General features: G+C 37.9%; 2 long non-coding RNA genes across 3 annotated transcripts in view; one reads left to right on the top strand and one right to left on the bottom strand.

Annotated features, from left to right (window-relative positions):
• LOC125274827 overlaps window positions 1-23,154 on the bottom strand; it is a 50,826-nt gene extending 27,672 nt beyond the window's left edge. Inside the window, exon 1 of the long non-coding RNA XR_007186329.1 lies at window positions 21,908-23,154. This is a non-coding gene — a long non-coding RNA (uncharacterized LOC125274827). The remainder of the gene's footprint in view (window positions 1-21,907) is intronic.
• Window positions 19,296-23,467, top strand: part of LOC125274826 — a 34,932-nt gene continuing 30,760 nt past the window's right edge. The window contains exon 1 of one of the 2 annotated variants that reach the window (XR_007186327.1): window positions 19,296-19,725. This is a non-coding gene — a long non-coding RNA (uncharacterized LOC125274826). Of the gene's footprint in view, window positions 19,726-20,740; window positions 22,033-23,467 lie in introns of those variants that run through there. The other variant, XR_007186328.1, reaches the window with a different exon arrangement.

The raw sequence follows: 23,467 nt of genomic DNA, 5'->3' as shown, positions 1-23,467 counted from the left end.
TTAATTACTCACCCTCATGTCGTTCCAAGCCAGCAAGACCTTCATTCATCTTCGGAACACAAATGAAAGATATTTTTGGATGAAATACGATAGGTTTTTTGTCTCCCATACAAAGCAACGAAATTACCACATTCAAGGTCCAGAGAAGTAGTAAAGACATTTTTAAAATATTGAACATGACTACACTGGTTCAACCTTAAAGGTGCCCTAGAAGTAAATATTGAATTTATATTGGCATAGTTGAATAACAAGAGTTCAGTACATGGAAAAGACATACACTGAGCTTCAAACTCCATTGTTTCCTCCTTCTTATGTAAATCTCATTTGTTTAAAAGACCTCCAAAGAACAGGCGAATCTCAACATTACGTAACAGTCGGGGTGTACGCCCCCAATATTTGCATATGCCAGCCCATGATCGAGGCATTAGACAAGGGCAGAACGTCTGGATGTGCACAGCTGAATCATCAGACTAGGTAAGCAAGCAAGAACAATAGCGAAAAATGGCAGATGGAGCAATAATAACTGACATGATCCATGATATCATGATATTTTTAGTGATATTTGTGAATTGTCTTTCTAAATGTTTCGTTAGCATGTTGCTAATGTACTGTTAAATGTGGTTAAAGTTACCATTGTTTCTTACTGTATTCACGGAGACAAGAGAGCCGTCGCTATTTTCATTTTTAAACACTTGCAGTCTGTATAATGCATAAACACAACTTCATTCTTTATAAATCTCTCCAACAGTGTGTAATGTTAGCTTTAGCCACGCAGCATAGCCTCAAACTCATTCAGAATCAAATGTAATACATCCAAATAAATACTATACTTATATGATCCGATGTATGCAAGCAGCATGCATGACGAACATCTTGTAAAGATCCATTTTGACATTTTGAGGGTTATATTAGCTGTGTAAACTATGTTTATGCTGTTCAAGGCAAGCGCGAGCTCCAGGGGAAGGGGAGCACGAGAATTAAAGGGGCCGCAACCTATATATCGGTGCATAGTTAATGATGCCCCAAAATAGGCAGTTAAAAAAATGAATTAAAAAAAATCTATGGGGTATTTTGAGCTGAAACTTCACAGACACATTCAGGGGACACCTTAGACTTATATTACATCTTTTAAAAATAAGTTCTAGGGCACCTTTAATGTTATGAAGTGACGAGAATACTTTTTGCATGCAAAAACAAAACAAAAATAACGACTTAATACAGAATCGGCATTGTGGCATAGAACATGGAAGCTCTGCACTGCGTTCACTGCATCAACTGCATAGGAGACTGCCAGGGAAGAGGAAAAACTGTTGAATAAAGTCGTTATTTTTGTTTTGTTTTTGCACACAAAAAGTATTCTCGTCGCTTCATAACATTAATGTTGAACCACTGTAGTCCCGTTGACTATTTTAACAATGTCTTTACTAATTTTCTGGACCTTGAATGTGGTAAATTCGTTGATTTCTATGGGAGATAAAAAATTGGACTTCATCAAAAATATCTTAATTTGTATTCTGAAGATGAACAAAGGACTTGCAGGTTTGGAATGACATGAGGGTGAGTAATTAATGACAGAAATTTCATTTTTGGGTGAACTAACCCTTTAACCTCATCTTAAATGAAAATCTAAATATGCTACTCCAAGCGATGTCTGAATCTTTGTATTATTAGCATGTCTTGTGTTTATTTGAATCCCTTGCTGTATTCCTCATTTATAAGTCGCTTTGGATAAAAAGCATCTGCAAAATGAATAATGTGCAATAATCTGTAAATGTAAATGTAAACCTAAAGACAAAAATATTAGGCATCGCAACTGTTTTCAACATCAATAATAATAAGAATGTTTCTTAAGCACCAAATCAGCATATTAGAATGATTTCTGAAGTATCATGGGACGCTGAAGACTGTGTAAAATGGAAATAAAATGGAAAACAGTTATTTTAAATAATAATAATATTTTACAATGGTACTATTTTGCTGTACTTTACGGAAGAGGATTAGGGCCAAGCAATAATAAAAAATAAAACCATCTCGAAAATAAAGTATATAAATAAAATGTTGAGAATAAAGTCATTAAATTATGAGAATAAAGTCATTAAATTACGAGAAAAAAGTTGTTAAATTATGAGAACAAATTCGTAATTTAACGAATTTGTTCTCGTAATTTAACGACTTTTTTCTCATAATTTAATGACTTTATTCTCAACATTTTATCTCAACTTTTTTCTCGAAATTTAACGACATTTTTCTCATAATTTAACGAATTTGTTCTCGTAATTTAACGACTTTTTTCTCGTAATTTAACGAGTTTATTCTCAACATTTTATCTTGACTTTTTTCTCAAAATTTAACAAGTTTTTTCTCGAAATTTAACAACTTTAATCTCGAGATGGTTTTATTTTTTTATTATTGCTTGGCCCTAATCCTCTTCCATAGTACTTTGATCAAATAAGTAAAATAAAATTTTAATCCTGGATTTTCGTGTGGTCTCAGTCTTCTGGACTCCACCTTATATACTACACTGTAAAAAATGACCGTGATTTTAACAGACTGTAAAAAGACTGTAAAAATGCTGCGGTGAAAAACTGTTAATTGGTGTAACTGTAATAGAACTGTAATAGATCTAACGGTACATTTAATGTAATTTTACGGTAAAATACTGTTAAATTCACAGTTTTTGGAAGTGAAAATAACAATTCATTGTAAAATTTACAGTGAAAAACCGTAAATTGACATTCCCACAATTCCCTGCGTGACACTTTACATTTGATATATTTTCGTTGAAATAACTCTGTTTCTTCTTAGTTTTTCTCATTTTTTTCTAATCAGTTATGTACATTAGGGTTTTATGTTACATCTAATGTTGTTAAATTAATGTTTATTGCATTTTTAAAATGTCATGTGTGTTACCATGATGGTGTTTAGTGTGTGTGTGAATGACACTGTGTGCACCTTCTATATGTTAGTGCTGTCCTTCTCAGCTTGTGGAAAATCTGCTTGTGATGACTCATCACCACTGTGTTTGGTGATTGTCAGTGTATTATAAAGGTGCAAAACAGATATTAGTACTTCATTAGGTTGGTAAATTAACATTAATATCAGTTAATGAAATATGTTATTTTACCGTAAATTTAACATACATTTTTTTTTTTACGTTGCTACCATATTTTTTACGGTAAAGTTCTGGCAACCACAGCTGCCGGTTTTTTACCGTAAATTTTACTGGGATTTTTTTTGCAGTGTAAAAGATATAAAGGATATTTGAGGACATCAAGACATTCTCCAAAGGTTTCTTCCAGATTGGTTACCTGAGGATACCCAAATGATGCCCCAAATATCTTTTCATTTTACAGTGTACATATTTAATTTACAGCCACTAATTTAATAATCTGCATTTAATGATCCACAGTGTTTCTTTAGTAATAACAGAAAGACCATCATGCTTGAACATGTCCAGTCCAGGTCTTCTCTAACCCAAAATGTACCCTCTCTCAGGCACTAAACTTCTACTTTCACATCTAATTTTTGTGAGACGATACACTGCATCCATATGCAGACAGACAGAAAAATCCCTGCAGGTGCATTCGCGTTACACAACCATCCAGAATCAACGGCGGCCAAAGCCAGCCTGTCATTTCCAAGGGCTTATGTGTGTGTGTACGAGACTGACAAACCTTCCCTAGTGACAGATACACAGGAAAACAATCTTTGTCCTTAAATTCAACTCGTCATTTCAACAGGTAACCGGTTACCACCAGGTTACTAAAAATACGAAGTTTCTGTTTACAAGATGTTTTTGAGAAGGAAATGTGGGGATTTCTCTTTTGTTTGGAGCATGTTTATATGGGTGTGTCTGAGTGGTGCCGGGGAAACTGAGGGTGTTGTGCTGCTCTGTGCTGTCAGATCAAGTGTGTGTCTGCAGCTGGTTGAAATGATGTGCACATGTGCATGAGTGTGTGTCGTATGCGTAAGTACAATAGACATGTCAGAGCAGTGAACGCCCAACAGACAGACATAGTGCGATCCCAGTAAACAGCCTTTTGTGAAGGTTACTTGGAAAACACAGGCAGGGTACAAATGAAGTTAATCTCAATGGGCAGAAGCTACCAGACTCGGCTAGGGACCAAACGTGAGAGGATGATTGTATTTTATTTATTAGTTAAATATCAGAGGTCTGGAGGAAGCCTTTTACGATCACCAAGGCTGCATTTATTTGATCAAAACTACAGTAAAAAAACAGTAATGTTGCAAAATTTTACTACTAAAATGTAAAATAACAATTTTCTGTTTTAATATATTATAAAATGTAATTTATTCCTGTGATGGCAAAGCTGAATTTTCAGAAGCTATTATTCCAGTCTTTAGTGTCACAAGATCCTTCATACAAAAACATAGCTGTAAATTAAAACTACTCAACCTGAATTCACAAGGTCAGGTGATTTTACAAAAGGCCAGTGCTCTACTGCACCGAGTGGGAAGCAATGTGAAATATTAATATTATCTTTCTAACAAATGATGGTGTGTTTTTATAGGTAGTTTATAGTCTGTAAAGGAGATTTATCTTCATGAAGTCTGGTATTAAAACAGACATTCAATAAGTGGGTCATGGCTTTTCCTTGTCGCACATAGTTCTTGTTCTTGCCCTGTCAGCAGTTTTACGGAAAGGAGCTTCTACTGTATCCCTGGCTCCTGTGGTAAGAATGCTTTTGAATATCTCGCTCTCTCGCAGGGCTATTAATAGCAATGACAGCAAGTGCTCAGCCCTGTGCTGTAAACCTAGATACCTGATACGCTTCAGACACACTTCCATCCCATAATGCAGTAGGTAACTTGCAAGCTACATCAGTAGCAGAACTCTAATCATCTGACTATCAAGTAAATTCAGAACATAAATCATTTGATATGGCTTATCAAACAATAAGTTCAAGACTTTTAAAGCATTTGCTGTTTATTTCATGTATGTGATCACTAAAAAAAGGGGGGGGGGATCAAGGGTAGGCTTTAATAGCACATACATCGTGTAAAACAGACACGTTTATGTTGAAGCTATACTGAAAATTAAATAAAACTAAAGTTAAGTTTCTAACTTCTCTCGATATCTGTGTCAGCTCTGTGTAAAGATGAAGTGTTTCTACTGAGACTCACAGAATGTTTGATATCAAACAGCGTGAGGCAAGCAGGTTTCGTGGAGCTGCATACTAACTGGGTTGCAGTGTGTTTACCAAAATCTCTCCAAGGAAATTTCCGTCGTGCCAAAGTGAGGCTGAGGGCATGGATGAGGAAAGTCAGAGAGGGAGAATGGATGAATCCTGTAACCTAACACTATATGTAACTGAGAAGATATCTGTTTGTGGAATCGTGCCTACTGACAGACTTATCCATGATCTCATCCTCGGTATATGAGTGTATCTGCCGTGGCCCCCTGCCAGAGGAGGAATGAAGTGTGTGATGAAGTACTCACGCATAATTGGTTTAAACAATTTAAGTTCTCGGCATTTAGATAATTACCTCCAATCGAAGAACATGTCGCACATAGCTGTGAAAGTGAGCAACGGTAATGAAATGCAGAAAGATTACAAAAACAGTGTTATTCAACATGCTTTAATGTTATGGCATATTAGTCACCAAGCACTTTAATGTCAGCTAATTCAAAAAAGAAAATCTGCCATTTAAAGGGATCATTTACTCACTCTCATCACTCATTTTCTGTTGAACACAAAAGATGATGTTAGGGCAGCATGTTCTGACTGCTCTTCCCATATAACTAAAGAGAAAGGTGACCAAGACCTGTTCAAAAATGAAAACAATTTTTTGAGTATGTGCATATTTAAAGTTGGCAAATGCAATATATGGGACAATGGGACTCATTTATATAGGGATCATATGGGACCTCACGGCAATTCATATGTATTTTACGAGGTGGCTAATTCATACGAATTTATACGACCTCACTTGTACGAATTCATAAATTTTTTTGCTAAATTGTACGCATTTTACGAGTTGACAAATTCGTATGTATTCATACGAATGACCTACCCCAAACCCCACCCCTAAACCTACCCGTCACTGGGGTGTAGACAAATTGTACGAATTTGTGCGAATGGGGTCGTAAGAATTCATACAAATTAGCCACCTTGTAAAATACGTATGAATTAGTCGTGAGGTAGCGTTGGTTCTTTGCATAAAACAATGACTGCAAATGACTCCTTGTGGACTAGTAAGTATGGAAGATTATTTTCGCCACGGAAATAAAAAAATTAAAAGATAATTGCGATTTGTCTCGAGTTATGTCAGAATTCTGTGATTTAAACTTACAATTGCGACAAATAAATTATAAAAAAAATTGATAAAAAATATTTTTTCTCACAATTCTGACTTTTTTCTCGCAATTGAGAGTTTATATCTCGCAATTCTGACTGCCTTTCTCAGAATTGTGAGATATAAACTCGCAAGTTTGAGTTACAAAGTCCAATTCTGAGGAAAAAAGACTGACTTTATAACACAAAATTGCTACGTTATATCACATAATTCTGACTATAACTCGCAATTGCGAGTTTATGTCATGCAAAATCATGATAATCATCTCGCAGTTGTGAGGAAAAAAAGTCAGAATTGTGAGATAAAAAGTCGCAATTACCTTTTTTATTTGTTATTCAGTGGTGGAAACAAGCTTCCATAAGTATGGACTTATATCATTGAATCATTTATAAATACAAAGTTCTGCCATGAAACTCTAGATGGCGCAGGCTAATAGGTCCTTTAACTCAAGCTGCTCGTAATCACATCGTTATCTATAGGGCACAGCTGATTAGTTCCTGCTGTATCAGTAGCCAATGAGCTTGCGTGCTCAACCTTCAAAATACTTTGTTAGCATTACCTTAGCAGTGCAGCACGCTTTCAGAAACCCTCCACCTTCCCAGCTCCACCTGTATAGATCTGTTACAGGTAATTCATGAATGCTATATTGTACAGCAGCAGCATGTCTTACTTGCTCTGCAGCGTAGCAGATCTATTCCACCAAGACCAAACATACAACATTGTCATACCCATTATTACCAAACACTCCGAGAGTTGTCATGACAGAAATATCTTCTTTTTTTTTGATATGTCGCTAAATTACTATTTTTGTGTTTTATGGAAGAAAAATGTCTTACAGCTTTGGAATGATATTCAAAATAATAAATGGCAAAATTTTCTCTTTTTTTATTTGACCTATTTCTTATGTTTATAGCTGATATTTGAAATGTGTACAAGAGAGATGATATTTGCTGATGGTAGAGGAAAGCAGAAAACCCTTCAGAACTCCCACTGAGAGACAGCTATATGATTCTCTCGCTCTCATCACATCTTTCCTCTTCCTTATCTCTCTCTCAAAGATGTGTGGGACGCAGCTTTGGAAGTAGGTCAAATCTGTGCGGGAAAACACTGATCCTGGCAGACAGAACTGGCTCAATAGTGTGGAGCGTGTGGACTTTTCACCTTTATGTCTTAAACAGAATAACAAGACAATCCCAACTTTTCAAGCACTCACATGCAAACATTCAATTAAGCAGGAAATACTCAAGTAAATGCTGTCAGCAAGTGAATTATGAGACCGTGTATAAAAGTAATATGCTTTGCTTGTTTGCTGTGAGATAGTGATAGTGTACAGATGGTATGCTGGGAGATTTTGCTGTTCTATTCTTGATGTGTATAGTAATGAGCTGATATCCGTTTTGCTCTCTGCTAGAATATCTTGTGACTTCCCTTTTCTCTTTTTTCAACTCACCATGTTAAACTCATCTGAAAGCGCACAAATGGGCCTTGACTTCATGTATTTGTGTGTCTGTTGGATACAGTAGGAACAGATGACCAGAGAAAGCACTGGCTCGTCTCTGCATTCATGGTCCTCTTGAGTTGTCATGGAAACACTATCGCCTGAGTGTGGTAGACCAGTCCTTGGCTTGTGTATGTATATTCTTATGCTGTATTTAGACCAATCATGATCCAGTGATGTGATCAAAGGAACATCCTTTCATCTTTACTCTGTATTTAGTAGTTTATTAGGGCCCAAGCGAAAATTCGCGCAGGGCCCTCTTGTTTTTCTAAGGATTATTATTATTTTATTTTATTTTTTTTTTTTTTTTTTTTTTTTATTTTTTTTTCCGTCTTCCGGGGCTTTTTGGGGGCCTTAACATGCTCAAAAACTCTTGAAAATTGGCACACACATTGGAATCCGCGGCAGGGGGGCTCAACAGCGCCCCCTTGAAAAAGGTCTGAAAATTTGGTCCATATATTAAACACGCTTGCACGTATTAGTCTGAAACTCGGTACACATATAGACCTCATCGGGCCGAACAACTTTCGTGCTCTAAGTTAAACGTCACGCCAACAGGAAGTCAGCTATTAAGGGTTGTTTGAAAAACGCATGCTCTGGAATTTGATATACTCCTCCTAGACGATTAATCCGATCGCCACCAAACTCGGTCAGCATGAAGTCAAGACACCGATGATTAAAAATTGCCAGGGGATTTTTGATATCTCGAACGGTTTGTCCGTGGCGAGGCAACGAATTTATGGCGAGAAAAAGGAAACAGGAAATGTGTTATAACGTCTGCATACATATATTGATCTTTATGAAACTTCACAAGTGTGTTCGTTATAGGAGTCTGATCACATGTATGTGACTATTGTGAGTCAAAGTTATAGCGCCACCAACTGGCAGCAGGAAGTGTATCACTTTTTGAAATGTTTTGAGATCACCCTCTTATTTTTACCTGATTTGCTTCAAACTTCATCAGTGTAATGTCAATACACAGCAGATGTAGACCTATGACAGGATTTTTGATATTTGAAATATTGTTGCCATGGCAACAGGTCAAACTGTAATAATATTCTTGAGTGTTTTTGAGGCTCTTAACATGCTTCAAATTGCATGAAACTCGACACACACATCAATATTGTCAACCAGTAGACATGGACAAAGCCATAGAAATGGGCGTGGTGGAGGGGCTCAGTAGCGCCACCTTTTGACAAAAGTGGGGGGGTTTGTTTTTCCTACAGTCACCAAACTTGGTACACATATTGTTCTCATCAAGCCGGACAATTTTCTAATTTACATTCATTAGCTCCGACCAACAGGAAGTCAGCTATTTTGGTTTGAATGTTAATTTTTTGAAAAAACAGGCTATGAATTTTATACTACTACTCCTACAGGGTTTATCCAATTTACACCAAGCTTTTTTTAACTTGTTGCTAACACATTGAAGTTGTTTAATTGCAAACGGATTTTGGATATCTCAAACGGTTTGGCCGTGGCGAGGCAACGAATTTATGGCAAGAAAAGGGAAACAAAGTGTTATAACTTCTGCATACATTAATTGATTTTGATGAAACTTCGGCTTAGTCTTCGTTGTACAAGGCTGATCACATGGATGTGACTATTGTGATTCAAAGTCATAGCGCCACCAACTGGAAGCAGAAAATGTGTCACTTTCAGCATACATTGAGATGACCCTCTTATTTTTACCTGATTTGCTTCAAAATTCATCAGAATAATGTTAAAACTTGGCACATGTAATCCTTTGAAAATGGGCAGGGAGGAGGGGCTCTATAGTGGCACCTTGTAGTGCAGTAAATGTGGAGTGAATTTGAAATAGTCCTTTGATGTTTAACCGTTTTAAGTGCCTATTGCCCGCTGTGCACAGTTGCCCTGAAGCCACCGGGGTGGCGGTGCCACCGGGCTTGGGCCCGCCATCGCTGCTCGCAGCTATATTTTTAAGTTACATTCACACACCTCCTTCACTTAAATATAGTAGTTAAATAAAAGATTTAGTAAAGATCCTTTTAAAGATCCTGGTTCAAGCTCTCTAAAGGGGAAGCTCTGAAAGTGACACAAAGCTATTGTTCAGTATGTTGACCACAAGTCATAAAGATGATTTTGATCATGGTCATTTGGAGTGTTCCGTGAACCATAACATCATAAAGGTTTGATAAGGTATGAGGGTAAGTAAATAACGACAGAGTTTTCATTTTGAGTAACTTGCATTTTAGGCACAACATGGCCAGCTTTGTTATTTTTGTTCTTTGAAAATAGTTTCAAAAGAACCCAAAGCATGATCAACCGTTATGTGTTGCCAAGCAACACACAGACTGACAGCTTGAAACGCATTGAACACAGACAAGCGAAGTGATACAAACAGTGAAAAACACCAGAGAATATCAACCAATCAGATTCAATGACCAGAACTAACTGTTGTCTAACAGGCCAATTTTGAAGCTTGTTTTACACGTTCAGCTGGTTAGGATAAAGAGATACCATCACAACCTTTCTGAGATCCTCCTTTTCAAAATTTGTATTATATATTAATTATGATGATAAACATCTTGCTTCCTGTGGGTATTTTCAGAGGGTTTTTTTTCTGAGTGACACAAAAAAGTAAAGACACGTAACTCCAAAACTATAGCGAGGAGAGTCAAAAGGTTGGTATCGTTTGAAAGGAAACTTTTAAAATTTTTTAATCAAAAAAATTTAATTTGGACATTCTTATGCTGAGAAACTATGGAAGAGGATTAGGGCCAAGCAATAAAAAAATTTATTAATATTTTATAAAAAAGTCATTAAATTATGAGAACAAATTCGTAATTTAACGAATTTAACAACTTTTTTCTCGTAATTTAATGACTTTATTCTCAACATTTTATCTCAAATTTTTTCTCGAAATTTAACGAGTTTTTTCTCATAATTTAACGAGTTTATTCTCAACATTTTATCTCAAATTTTTTCTCGAAATTTAACGAGTTTTTTCTCATAATTTAACAAGTTTATTCTCAACATTTAATCTCGACCCTTTTCTCAAAATTTAACAAGTTTTTTCTCATAATTTAATGAGTTTATTCTCAACATTTTATTTAGACTTTTTTCTCGAAATTTAACAACTTTAATCTCGAGATGGTTTTATTTTTTTATTATTGCTTGGCCCTAATCCTCTTCCGTAAGAAACTGCAAATAAATGGCAAAAAAGGAAAAGAAAGAAAGAAAGTGTAAAATAGGGAAAATTTACATATATTTCTAATTTAAAATGGAATATCTCATGAAGGAAATAAGGTAGTGGGATCATTCTTTTTTGGTGATATTCCTCTAAAAGTGAGCTGTATCTGGATCAAATTTTGTGGTGATCGCATGAAGAAATCAAAAGTTACAGCATTTGGAACCAAGGTAGATATTAGATATTTTACTCTCTGCTTGACTGTTTAATTAAGAATATGTACTTTTTACTCCAATACATTTGTAATGAGTGATGCAATTACTCGTTACATTTTACATGGCTCCTAACTTTTTCTGCAGCAGTTTATTTATGCTACAAAGAAGTGATATCACCATCTACAGGGCATTGTCTTGTGTGTTTTGTCTGTTTTGCTCTCACTCGCCCAAATTTGTCAACAAGGCTATACTTTACCTGAATGCGAGTGCATTAGCAGGTAGTTGTGAATCGCAGGTGTTACATATATGAGATGAGGACGTGGCTGCAGCCAATGATGAGGCCAAAACCAGCACGTCCAGTGCAAGCAGACTTTGACTATTATTTAATTTTACTTAAGATTATTTTACTCAAATTGTATTGGAACTTGTAATAGAGTCATTTTTTTTTGCTGTAAGGTATCTGTACTTTTACTCAAGTATGGTTTTCAGGTACTCTTTACACCTCTAGTCTACAGCAACCAAATGTGTCTTTCTGTCATGAACAAAAGAATAAGGGAAAGTAAAAGAGATTTGAAAAAGCATTTGAGGAAAAGTAACTGGAATACTGAAAGTAATCTCCAATGACTATAAATAACACAAGGACAGAAGCTGAAGACTAAATCAAAGCAAAGACTAAAAAAATGAATACACACACAGTAAGATCTTGCGAGATCAAAGTAAAAGCATGCCCTTGTTTTATTGAAATAGTTCAGTCCTTGCTTGAGGCAGTGTCTGATCCTCTGCCAGAGAGTTGTTATTTTTCATGCACCAGGAGGGACACTCGGGGTTGATGAACCTTCATCTGAGCATCTCACTTTTTTAGGATGTAGTGTTACAAACAGGAAACCGATAGACAGACAGGCAGGCATCGCCACATGAATCTGACATTTCTGTAGTGGTTGGACATATTTACACTCTGTAACTATGATCATCTTCTGTTCAGTTTAAAATCCACATGAAATCAAAATGTATTTACTGTCTTGTACACTTTCTTGGTCTTATTCTGCCCTACAAAGTCAAATCGCTGTTACCATGCAACATGGAAAATGAGTAAAACGTCAAAAAGTTTTTTGATTGAATTTAGATTGATTTAATATCCATTTTCTTTTTCTCTGAGTCTATTTGAGCCAAACTGTCTGTCATACGATGGTCAGGATTTCCCAAACTGTTCATGAGGGAACTGCGGGGGGTTTGTAAATTGATGAAAAGATAATAATTAAATCATAAAAATTAAATAAATACATTTAAAAAAGAAAAAAAAATATAGCTGCAAGCAGCAATTATCAGGGCCAAGTACAAAGAACACGATAAGTCATGCCAACATGGCTGGGAGTGTCAGACCAGCTGCAACAATGAGCAATTAAAAACTGATTTTAGGCAAAATGGCTGAAAAATCATAAATACAGTCACTAATAATATGTTATAATGGTTTATCACTTTTTACCAATAGGTGGTGCTGTGACTAAAATGATTTGGTGTGGTCAGAGTAAAGTGACAATGACACATGCAAAGTTTGGTGTCAATATGCTAAAGCATTGCAGAGATACAGCCTCAGAGTCGCTTTGGCATCATGCCATCAAATTTGCGGTATACGAAAACAGTTTTGTCTATTGACACAAAATCCATAACTTTTGCTGGTATGGTCTGAAGATGATACGATTCAATTTAGGTATAAATTGGACCAACGGTCTAGGAGGACTTAGAAAAAGTTGTTTTTTTTTAAGAAAATCTAAATGTCTGACAGGAAGTTTGGCCGACTATGGCAAAATTGGTAACTATGTTCTCGGCATGACCCAAGAAATTTATTAAGACCAGTTTCATTACAACAGGCTAATACAATCAAAAGTTAATAGCATTTTTGGAAATTTCCTTATAACTTTTGACTACAGGGTGGCGCTGCCACAAGACTTTTTGAGTACCATCAGGGCATGGCGCCGAAGACAAAAAAGCCAATTTCTAATATCTCCTGACCACTAGGTGGCACTGCGCCGAAACTGCAGGTAGCCTCAGGTCATGGTTGTCATAACACACCAAGTTTGGTAAGAATACACTAAAGCGTTGTGGAGAATGGAGCCTTACGTCCATTTTGGCAGGCTGTACATCTAATATGTTTGCACGTTATTTTAGAACCGTTTGACTAATAAACTTGAATTTCATATCTTTTTGTCGGCATGGTCTGAAGATGATCTTGTTCAATCAAATAATTCAGAAAATTTGAGTACCGGCTAAGGATTAAATTTTTTTTTTAAAATTAAAAGTGGCGGAAAATGTTTGTTTCTAGCCCTTACGGTTCAAAAGTTATTAGCATAAACGTGAGTGAATATTTGGACAGTTGGTGGTGCTAGAGGGTTTGAGTTGGACATTCCAAATTTGTTATGATTACAGACTGTCCTAGCTGTGTGCCAAATTTGTAAAGCATGCCATTTTAGCTGCTTCTACAACATGCCATTTTAGCTGCTTCTACAAGTCTTTGAGCTCTTTTATCGTGACTCATGTGTCACGGGACCCAAGTGCTCCTCATCACAAGTGAAAAGCTGTACTAGGCAAGTTTACTACTTCAGAAAAACCAAGTATATTGAGCTGGTTATGTGATACTAATGTCAAAATGTATTGGTTTACAAATCTTGAACTATGGTAAAAGTGTTTTGAGGTCACAACGTAGTATTGTGGAATGGACCGTGTGAAAATAAGGCATTATTAATCAATATTTTGCCAAAGTAATCATAGTAATCAATTGCCACTAGTGTTCAATTCAGCTGGAAACGGCAGTGAAGAACAGTTTCACAATAAGCCTAGGTTGAAAATTGTGTTTAACTTCTGAAGTTCTGTCGATATCAAATCAAATCAAAGATTACTCATGTTATGTTTGTTTTTATGTCATCTGGGCACAAAAGTATGAACCAGTGTTTCAGAAGGAGTTAACCTCCACAATCAACCAAAAACATATTCAAGGCTCTGTTCTTATATGAAACCATCACTGCTCCAGATCCAAAAATTTCCTATGGATAAAATAGATACTGGGATGTTTTGCATTCCATCTCTGGTTTGAATAGAATGACCTTGGCTCTTACCTAAAATTTCTCTCATCATTCCTGGCCTGCAGGACACTAGTTTAACTACAATTAGTGCTAAAGTGCTACAGTTCAGGGTCTTTCTAAAGCCCTACATCTGTAAATGATAAGAGTTGTTTACAGTCACTGTTAAATGTTAATGTGCAACTGCATTGTTTATGCCCTGTTAGTTTAAAATCCTCTCACACGCAATCAAAAGTTTAAACTGCAGTAGTAAGTTCAGTCCAAACCTTATTCACGTAATGAAGCTGTGGTTTGTATGGACCAGTTAACACCCAAAATCCACTTTAATAATCTGCTAATAATCTTCAACAAGGTGAATGGCTATTATTCTCAAGAGTTTTTTCAAAAGGGCACTTGGATTGGATTGTCACATTGGCACCTTTCGTAATCAAAAATGTCCCATAGCATTTTGAAAGTGTATACAGATTGCCAGCTGCTTAAAAGCAAGGACACATGAAATGGCCTTGTAAAATATGAAAACCATGCGTCTCTCCTCTTCCCACCTTTGCGTGTATAAAAGCTCTCTGTCCCGACCACAGGCTCTCACCAGCATGCGTAAAGTAAAGTGCCTGCTGATATTCTGTTTGCCAGGCCACCCACACTGACTGCGGCTTCCCTTACTCATTTCCAGCACTGTAAGAGCAGTCACGATCTGCTGGGAACCAACACGTAACGCTTGAGTCAGACAAAACCGCTGGATTCTTGCTACCAGCACAGGCTGATAGTGTGTTTTAGATAAACAGAGACATTACAGCACTTTCAGTTTCGCAACTTTGCGTACTGTTTGGATGGGCCGAAAACTGTCTGTACAAAGTTCAAGCACACAGATATTGCTAGATCAGTGACGTCTACCATACATGGAGAAAGCTGTCTGTTCCCTTTCCACTCAATGACACTTGAAGTATATGATTTTTTTTTTTTTTTTTTTGTGGAAAATTATCAAATATTTTTTCTTAAAGGATTAGTTATTTTAAAGGTGCCATAGAACGTCTTTTTAAAAGATGTAATATAAGTCTAAGGTGTCCCCTGAATGAAATTTCAGCTCAAAATACCCCATAGATTTTTTTTTATTCAGTTTTTTAACTGCCTATTTTGGGGCATCATTAAACATGCACCGATTCAGGCTGCGCGGCCCCTTTAAATCTCGTGCTCCCCGCCCACGGAGCTCATGCTTGCCTTAAACAGCATAAACAAAGTTCACACAGCTAATATAACCCTCAAAATGGATTTTTACAAAGTGTTCGTCATGCAGCATGTCTAATCGCGTAAGTATGGTATTTATTTGGATGTTTATATTTGATTCTGAATGAGTTTGATAGTGCTCCGTGGCTAAAGCCAACATTACACACTGTTGGAGAGATTTATAAAGAATGAAGTTGTGTTTATGAATTATACAGACTGCAAGTGTTTAAAAAATGAAAATAACGACAGTCTTGTGTCCATGAATACAGTAAGAAACGATGGTAACTGTAACCACATTTAACAGTACATTAGCAACATGCTAACGAAACATTTAGAAAGACAATTTACAAATATCACTAAAAATATCATGATATCATGGATCATGTCAGTTATTATTGCTCCATCTGCCATTTTTCGCTATTGTCCTTGCTCCTTGCTTGCTTACCTAGTCTGATGATTCAGCTGTGCACATCCAGACGCCCTGCCCTTGTGTAATGCCTTGAACATGGGCTGACATATGCAAATATTGGGGGCGTACATATTAATGATCCCGACTTACGTAACAGTGTTATGTTGAGATACATTTTTAATTCTAGGGCACCTTTAAAATTAAAATTACTCCAAGCTTTACTCACCCTCAAGCCATCCTAGGTGTATATGACTTTTTTCTTTCTGATGAACACTCTGATGAAGTTATATTAATAAATATACTGATGCATCCAAGCTTTATAATGGCAGTGAGCGGGACAAATGAGTTTGAAGCTCAAGAAAGTGCATCCATCCATCATAAACGTACTCCACACGGCTCCGGGGGGGTTCATAAAGGCCTTCTGAAGAAAAAGCGATGCGTTTGTGTAAGAAAAATATCCATATTTAACAAATTATAAAGTAAAATATCTAGCTTCCGCCAGATCGCATTCCGTATTCAACTTACGAAGAAAAAGTAACACCTCTCGTAGTTCAAAACGCATACGCTACATCCTACACATTCCGTATTCAACTTACGAAATTTTTTTTGTATGCAAGAAATGTTTTTTTTAACCCTAGTTATGTCATTGTATCAGCAGGGGCTAGCATGGTCATGCTAACTAGCTAAACCTTGCAAGAAACACTTTTGCTAATCCTTACAATCAATCCTGGTGGTTTTTGGTTTTCATCCTCTTTATAAGACCATGTCGGCCTTTGTTTCTCATTCAGCATTTTCCATTAGTTGCATGTTCACAGGATAAGAGGATATCTCATGGGGATCAACTAAATGGCTGATCTGTACATGAATCTTTCAGCTCCACAGTACCTGATTAAATAAAGTCAGTTTCAATTAGAGTGCCAAGTACAGTTGGAAGATTTAGTGCAGAGAAAACAGACATGCCACAGTCACTGGGTCTGATCTGAGCGGTCTAATGAGTATCTGTGTGCCAATCTGAGACAAAACAGTCATTACAAAATTCAGATGTGCTTTGCATAGTCTACAATCTCATATTTGCCCACAGTATCCCTGAACGTGATCAGCGTATAAAAGATTTGATATGGAAACATCCAGACACTCACCTCCCCTATCACACAAAATTTAAGGAACATACAAATCCAAAACATCCTGGGCACCAACACATGATGAATCACTGATGTGGGTCACATTCACATTTAGATGTACACAAAACCATAGAAATATCTGAGTCAATGCATTTGTACTGACATGTTTGTAGATAAATGCATGCAAAGACATGCCAAATGTCACACCAAAATAAAATGTTTATTCCTGAGATGGCAACACTGAATTTTCACACCAGTCTCTAGCGTCACATGATCGTTCAGATATTCATATTTGATCAATTTATTGTATCCTTGCTGAATAGATGTATTAATTTCTTTCTTTTTCTGGATGAATGGATATACTTAATGGATTTACGGTTTATATAAATATAGCTGTAACATAGTTCGTAAATATGGGAAGAAGGAGGCGGGAACCGGCGAACGTTCAAACAAAGTTTTAATTCCAAAATAAACAAAGAACAAAACGAAAGTAATGCCGGCAGACGTCTGCCGGCCACACAAACATAATAAAACATAAAATAATATCCAGGCCTGGTCCTCTCTCGTCCTTCACTGTCGTCGCTCCTCCTTTTATGCTCCCGGAGCTCCTCCGTGAGAGACTCAAGGCTGGTGCGCCTGGCAGGTGATGCTCGTTATCACTCGCGTCACCGGCCTTGCACCGTTCCCTCACAGCTCTCGCCCGCTCTGCTCGTCACATACCCCCATCGCCCTTCGCAGGCGGGGGGGGTAGTCCCGCGACTGCGCTTACTCCCCCCCCGGGGCCTGTCTCGGCGGCCGCAGCACCTGGGGGTAAGGACAGACGAGATGAGAGAAAGGAGACGGAAGTAAGGGGAGCGACAGATCGAGAGAGGGAAGAGAGGAAAAAGAGAAAAAAAAATTCTGGGTCCGGCTCCCAGACACACTGCCGCTCGGTCCTCAGCCAGCCGAGAGGCTCTTCCTCGCGGTGCCATGTGATGGCACTGAACGCTCGGTGGACGGCCCAATCCTCGACCGCCTCCTGACGGCCGGCGATGGCTCCTCCGGTTGAGGGCAGCAGGCAGCGAGTCCGCCGTCCCCTGCTCCTCCCCTTCATGGCGGACGGTAGCAGGCTCCGGCCCATGGCAGACGACGGCACTCCTCCGCTCCCTCCAGGACGGCAGCCACCCCACCTCGTCCCAGGAGCACGGCATCCGGGTCTCCGCCCCACCTTTCGCAAGGCTCCAGCACCACCGCCTCGGGAAGCCTCTCGCGGTCTTCACTCCCGCGCTGCCCGAACTCCGCAGCACCGCGATCCCCCTCAGCAACGAGGGCTCTCCGACAGCATGTCCCTCCTTCCTCCCGGGTTTCGGCACCAATGTAACGTAGTTCGTAAATATGGGAAGAATGAGGCGGGAACCGGTGAACGTTCAAACAAAGTTTTAATTCCAAAATAAACAAAGAACAAAACGAAAGTAATGCCGGCAGACCCTCGCGGACGTCTGCCGGCCACACAAACATAATAAAACATAAAATAATATCCAGGCCTGGTCCTCTCTCGTCCTTCACTGTCGTCGCTCCTCCTATTATGCTCCCGGAGCTCCTCCGTGAGAGACTCAAGGCCGGTGCGCCTGGCAGGTGATGCTCGTTATCACTCGCGTCACCGGCCTCGCGCCGTTCCCTCACGGCTCTCGCTCGCCCTGCTCGTCACAATAGCCTATTCCTCAGCATCATCGTGATTCCTCAGCAACAACTACTTTGTTAAAATATTTTACAGTTTCTTCTACATCAGGAACGCTTATCATTATATGACAGCTTTTGCTTTTTAGTAACATTAAAAAAGGATAAAGCATAAGCTAATCATATTAATAAAATGGAACAGACGTATCACAGCTGATTCCAAAAACATTCCCACTCACTGTAAAAGTGCTTTCAACTTTAAACGCAATACATTTCAGATGGTACAAGCTGTACAAATAGGAAATGGATGTTATTACTCTGGACATTCCAGAGATTTTCTCTTAAGGGATCTATAAAGCATAACATTCTGAACACTAACATTTTTTCTAAGAAGAAAAAATGAAAAATTGCAGTACGTCCTTATCGGTCTCGGACACGAACAGCTCATTTAAAGTGTTTTATGGCTGCATGTTTATACAGCAGCAGATACCTGGCATATTTACAGTCATAAGGTTAACCCCCTTTGAAGGTGTCAGAATGTATTTTCAACACAATCAGCTGCAGTGAAACATTTATCTGACCTCTGACCCTCAGTAATCTTTCTATAATCTTCAGTGCAAGCTACTGACAATCCCTGGTATGTTTGCGGAGGAACCAGGTTTAAGGTTTCCGGGGGTGCAGATGTGCCCTTATCTGAACATCAAAATGCTCTGGAAGCGATGAGGCTTACAGAGATTAGACGTGTAGAAAACAAGAAGAGGCCTTCTTCCCCCATCGGAATCTTCACCACATATCTCAAAGCTGCTGTTTTGGTGACAGATGTGGGTGTGTCTGTGTTTGTTTGGGTGCTGTGTGTAGGTTTTGTGTTTCTTTTTTGGGAATGTTGTAGTTTTTCTTTACTACTGGGAGCAAAAATGGAAAACATGAGCATGGGGTGGATGTTTATCCGTTTGCTCCCAATCACGCAGTGCAGAGGAGCTTTAACACGGGATTTCCTTCAACTCTGAAGATGAGGAGAGCCCTGGAGACTCTATACGAAGCTTGGAAGGATCCCATGATGGGGTGATGTGCTCTGAATTTATTCTGTTCTCACTGCATGGCTGTTTTCTTCTTCACTGCTCTAACACTCTTGAGTATTTCATGGAGCGTATGTGATATTTCCTGCCTTTATGACACATATTGTTTTGGAAAACATCAAAACTACCTGTTTCCTGCTGAAAAATAATGGGAAAAATATTCTTAATCTCTTTTACTTCACACGTGACTATCATTTTTGGTCTGGATCTACACGGTCACCGTGATTTTGCCAAGTAAGACATGTTCCTGGATCAACATATTTGTTGATACTGGAACAACATTCCAATCAACCAATCAGATTTGAGGGACAAGTTTACCGTTTATTGTCAAGTTTAGGCTCGCAACCAGGGTTAGGTGCTTCTACATCAATGTTATTCACCTATCTTTCCCCTCTGATTTTATTGATAAATTATGGTTAGGATTAGGTTTAGGGGTAGGAATAGGGTTAAGACTAAATTTTCAGACTCGAAGGTTGCTCCAGGATCAACAAAATATGTCTTATTTGGCAAAATCAGATACACAGCTCTTACTGCAGAGTAAGTGTGAGACCGTTCTGGGAGATAATTATACCCAACCATTTTGATGACAGACTTTGGTTCAGGCATTTCAGAATGACCAAACCAACATTTGAGATGCTGTGCAATGAAATTGATCCACTGGTTAGTCCAGTTAACCAATCACATCCTCTGTTGAGGCAAAATAACTGTTGAGGTCAACTGAGATTATTTTCACAGATTATTTTCATCTGTGCAATCTCTTCCTCCGAGTATTCTTTCAAGCTCCTGTCTTGCATGAGCACCGTGTACACATTGAGTTACAATTAGTGTAAATATCTTTGTATTCTTTCATGCTAGAGTTGTACAAATGCAGTAGCTGTAGCTTGCATGCGTTCCGATCTGGGGTGCGTTTCCCAAAGCGAACTATGGTAGTAAGTTCCGTCGTTACCAATAGAGTTCAATGGGACTTGCGACCATAGTTCACCAACGATGCTTTCGGGAAACGCACCCCTGTTCTGTTTATGCAGTTTTTCTTTGACTACCTTGTGAATTGACGCCCCCAGGGCACCGTTGCCACCTTGTGGATAAACTAATTACTGCAGAAAAAATTAATGGTAAACACAAGCTTAAGATACTTTTACGTTTTATTATACGACATAAAATACATCACGGTATTAACTTACCTGTAATTTTTTTTAAAAACAAGTGGCTAAATCGGACTTCAGAGGCTGTCCGTGACATTAAATGTCATTATGGCAAACAGGTAAGCTCTGTCTACTTTACCACCTAGTTATGCGTATACCTGCGCTCTTACAAACTATTCTAATTCAAGTTGGTGAAGTTGAAACATTAGCTGTTTGCTTCTGGCGACTGCATTTAGGCTTCAAAATTCATAAAAGTTGTGTTCATCTGTGAAAATTAGCTTGATGGACAAAAGGTGTAAGTATCATAAACCTTTGTTGATTACAGAACGTATTTTTTGTGATAATCCAAAAGCCTATGGGAAATTCCTATTGTCGAGGGAACCAGCGAGACTGCCGTCATAGTTCCACCCCTCTATTAGTTCACTGGCTTGTTAAGCATGCACGTTTGAACTTGCATTTACCATATTTGATGCTCTATGTACATGCATTGATCCAACGCTATCTCACGACCAATTTGTATGAATTTTACGAGGTGGCTAATTCATACGAATTTGTATGACGTCACTCGTGTGAATTCATACGATTTGTCTAAACACCGGTGATGAGTAGGTTAAGGAAGCGGGGTTAGGGGTAGGTCATTCATATGAATTCATACGAATTTGGCAAGTCGTTAAATATGTACGATGTGAGGTTGTATGAATTCGTATGAATTAGTCACCTGGTAAAATACGTATGAATTGCAGTGAGATCAGGTTGATTGATCAGTGGTTATATATGAATGTGAACTATAATCATATGCTTTTGATAATTAAAATTAAATAGTTAAAAAAAATTGTGTGCTACTACTATTACATGAATATCAACAAATGGTATCAAAATGATGATGTTGCATGATTTTAATTGTTTATCCAAACTGTACCCTATTCATAGAAAGTGCCTGGTAACCTCATCTCATTCATGCTTCTTGTACCAATTCCCCGTAATGTATCTATGTCATCCCAACCTCCTCCATTCTTCCACACAAACCTGGTGTCCTGCTGGGATCCTTCATACATGCTCCAGATAAGTCAAAGAGGCTCAAGTAGGAGAGGAGAGAACAGAGAGGCTGCAGAGAGGAAAAACAATAGAAGAACAGTGACCTCAGATATTGGGTAATTGATAACATTCAGTATGAATCTGCCTGTATTAAATTAAACTATACACGATTCACTAATCTATAACATTTTTTAAAATGATTTTTTTTTACATTTTCTAAACCCATCTCAATCATCTCAACATGATGTTTAAACAGACACTGAATCAAAAACCTCTGAAATATCAATACTGTAGAGCTCCAAACAGTTGAATTATTTACTCAGTTCATGACTAAATTCATGAATCCACTGCTTCTGTAGAGCTTTACTCCAAACTATATCTAAATCCACAAAGATCTCTGGAAATCCAACAGAATACAGCCATTTAAAACTTTGACCTCTAACACAGAACACAGAATATCTGTGTATGCTCTACTTTAATATAACTCGCTGCCTCCTCCTCCAGCAACCAGTGTTCCCAAACTGATTTCCAGGGCATCTCCTCCCCGCCTTCCTTCCAGAAAGCTCTTGCTTTCTCTCCCACACATATCAGCCCTTAGGTGATAACTCCATTTCATCCTAGTTCATTGTTCTGTAGCGTCAGATAATAGGCTTGCAGAGACTTAAGATGATACATTTTTGGCAGTTTTAGTGCTGTGATATACATGTCCAGTGAAGCAGGTTTAAACCTAAAGGGCTGTGTTTGTTTTATTTCTCCTCTCAGCCCTGACTCACAGCACTCAGAGCACTTAACTTCCCATGATTCTCTGGTCCAAAATCAACATTTTTTTTTGTCATTACCATGTGTGCTTTATACAGTTGAATAAAGAGACATCTGATTGCGTAATTCAGTGAATACAGTGGGCTGTATAGAGGAATTATTTGTAAAAGAAAGAAGCCTAGAACATTTTTTAAAGTGCCTTACTGAAAACAGCAGCACAGGAAACCTAATAGGAAGATGACAAATTATTTAGTAGCTGAAATATACAGAATCAGCTGTCTATCTTTTAATTTTCCAACCACTGGAATATTATATTTTGCCTGTCATGGTTTAGAGACTACAACATCTCCACCTAGTGGTATGTCAGTTGTAATGACAAACACAGTTTGCCACAGTAATAACATAACATTGTTTAAAATGATGAGGCCATTACAGTTAAATGAGGTGATCCCACAGGTATGTGATGGAGAACAATTTACATAATTTTATACTTTGCATATATTTAACCCCCCCCCCCCCCCCATCCTATTCCAAACATGACCACATGAGGGCGCTGTCAGCTTTTGTTAGTAATTCAAGTCAGACCTCAGAAGTTCGCATTCATGCTTTCTAAACTCACAGAGCTCATGACTAAAACATACAATCCAACCAGAGGTGAAATATATAGCCTTTATATATATATATAAAATAAAAAATAAAAAATTCAACCAATAGTATAAATATGGGTACTATGAAAAAGAAGCAAATAAACTGAAAAAAAAAAAAATGTTATTAAACAAATAAAAAACTTGC

This window comes from Megalobrama amblycephala, linkage group LG9 (genome assembly GCF_018812025.1).
Source record: "Megalobrama amblycephala isolate DHTTF-2021 linkage group LG9, ASM1881202v1, whole genome shotgun sequence".
Taxonomy (NCBI): Eukaryota; Metazoa; Chordata; class Actinopteri; order Cypriniformes; family Xenocyprididae; genus Megalobrama; species Megalobrama amblycephala.
This window is presented reverse-complemented; position numbering and strand designations above follow the sequence as displayed.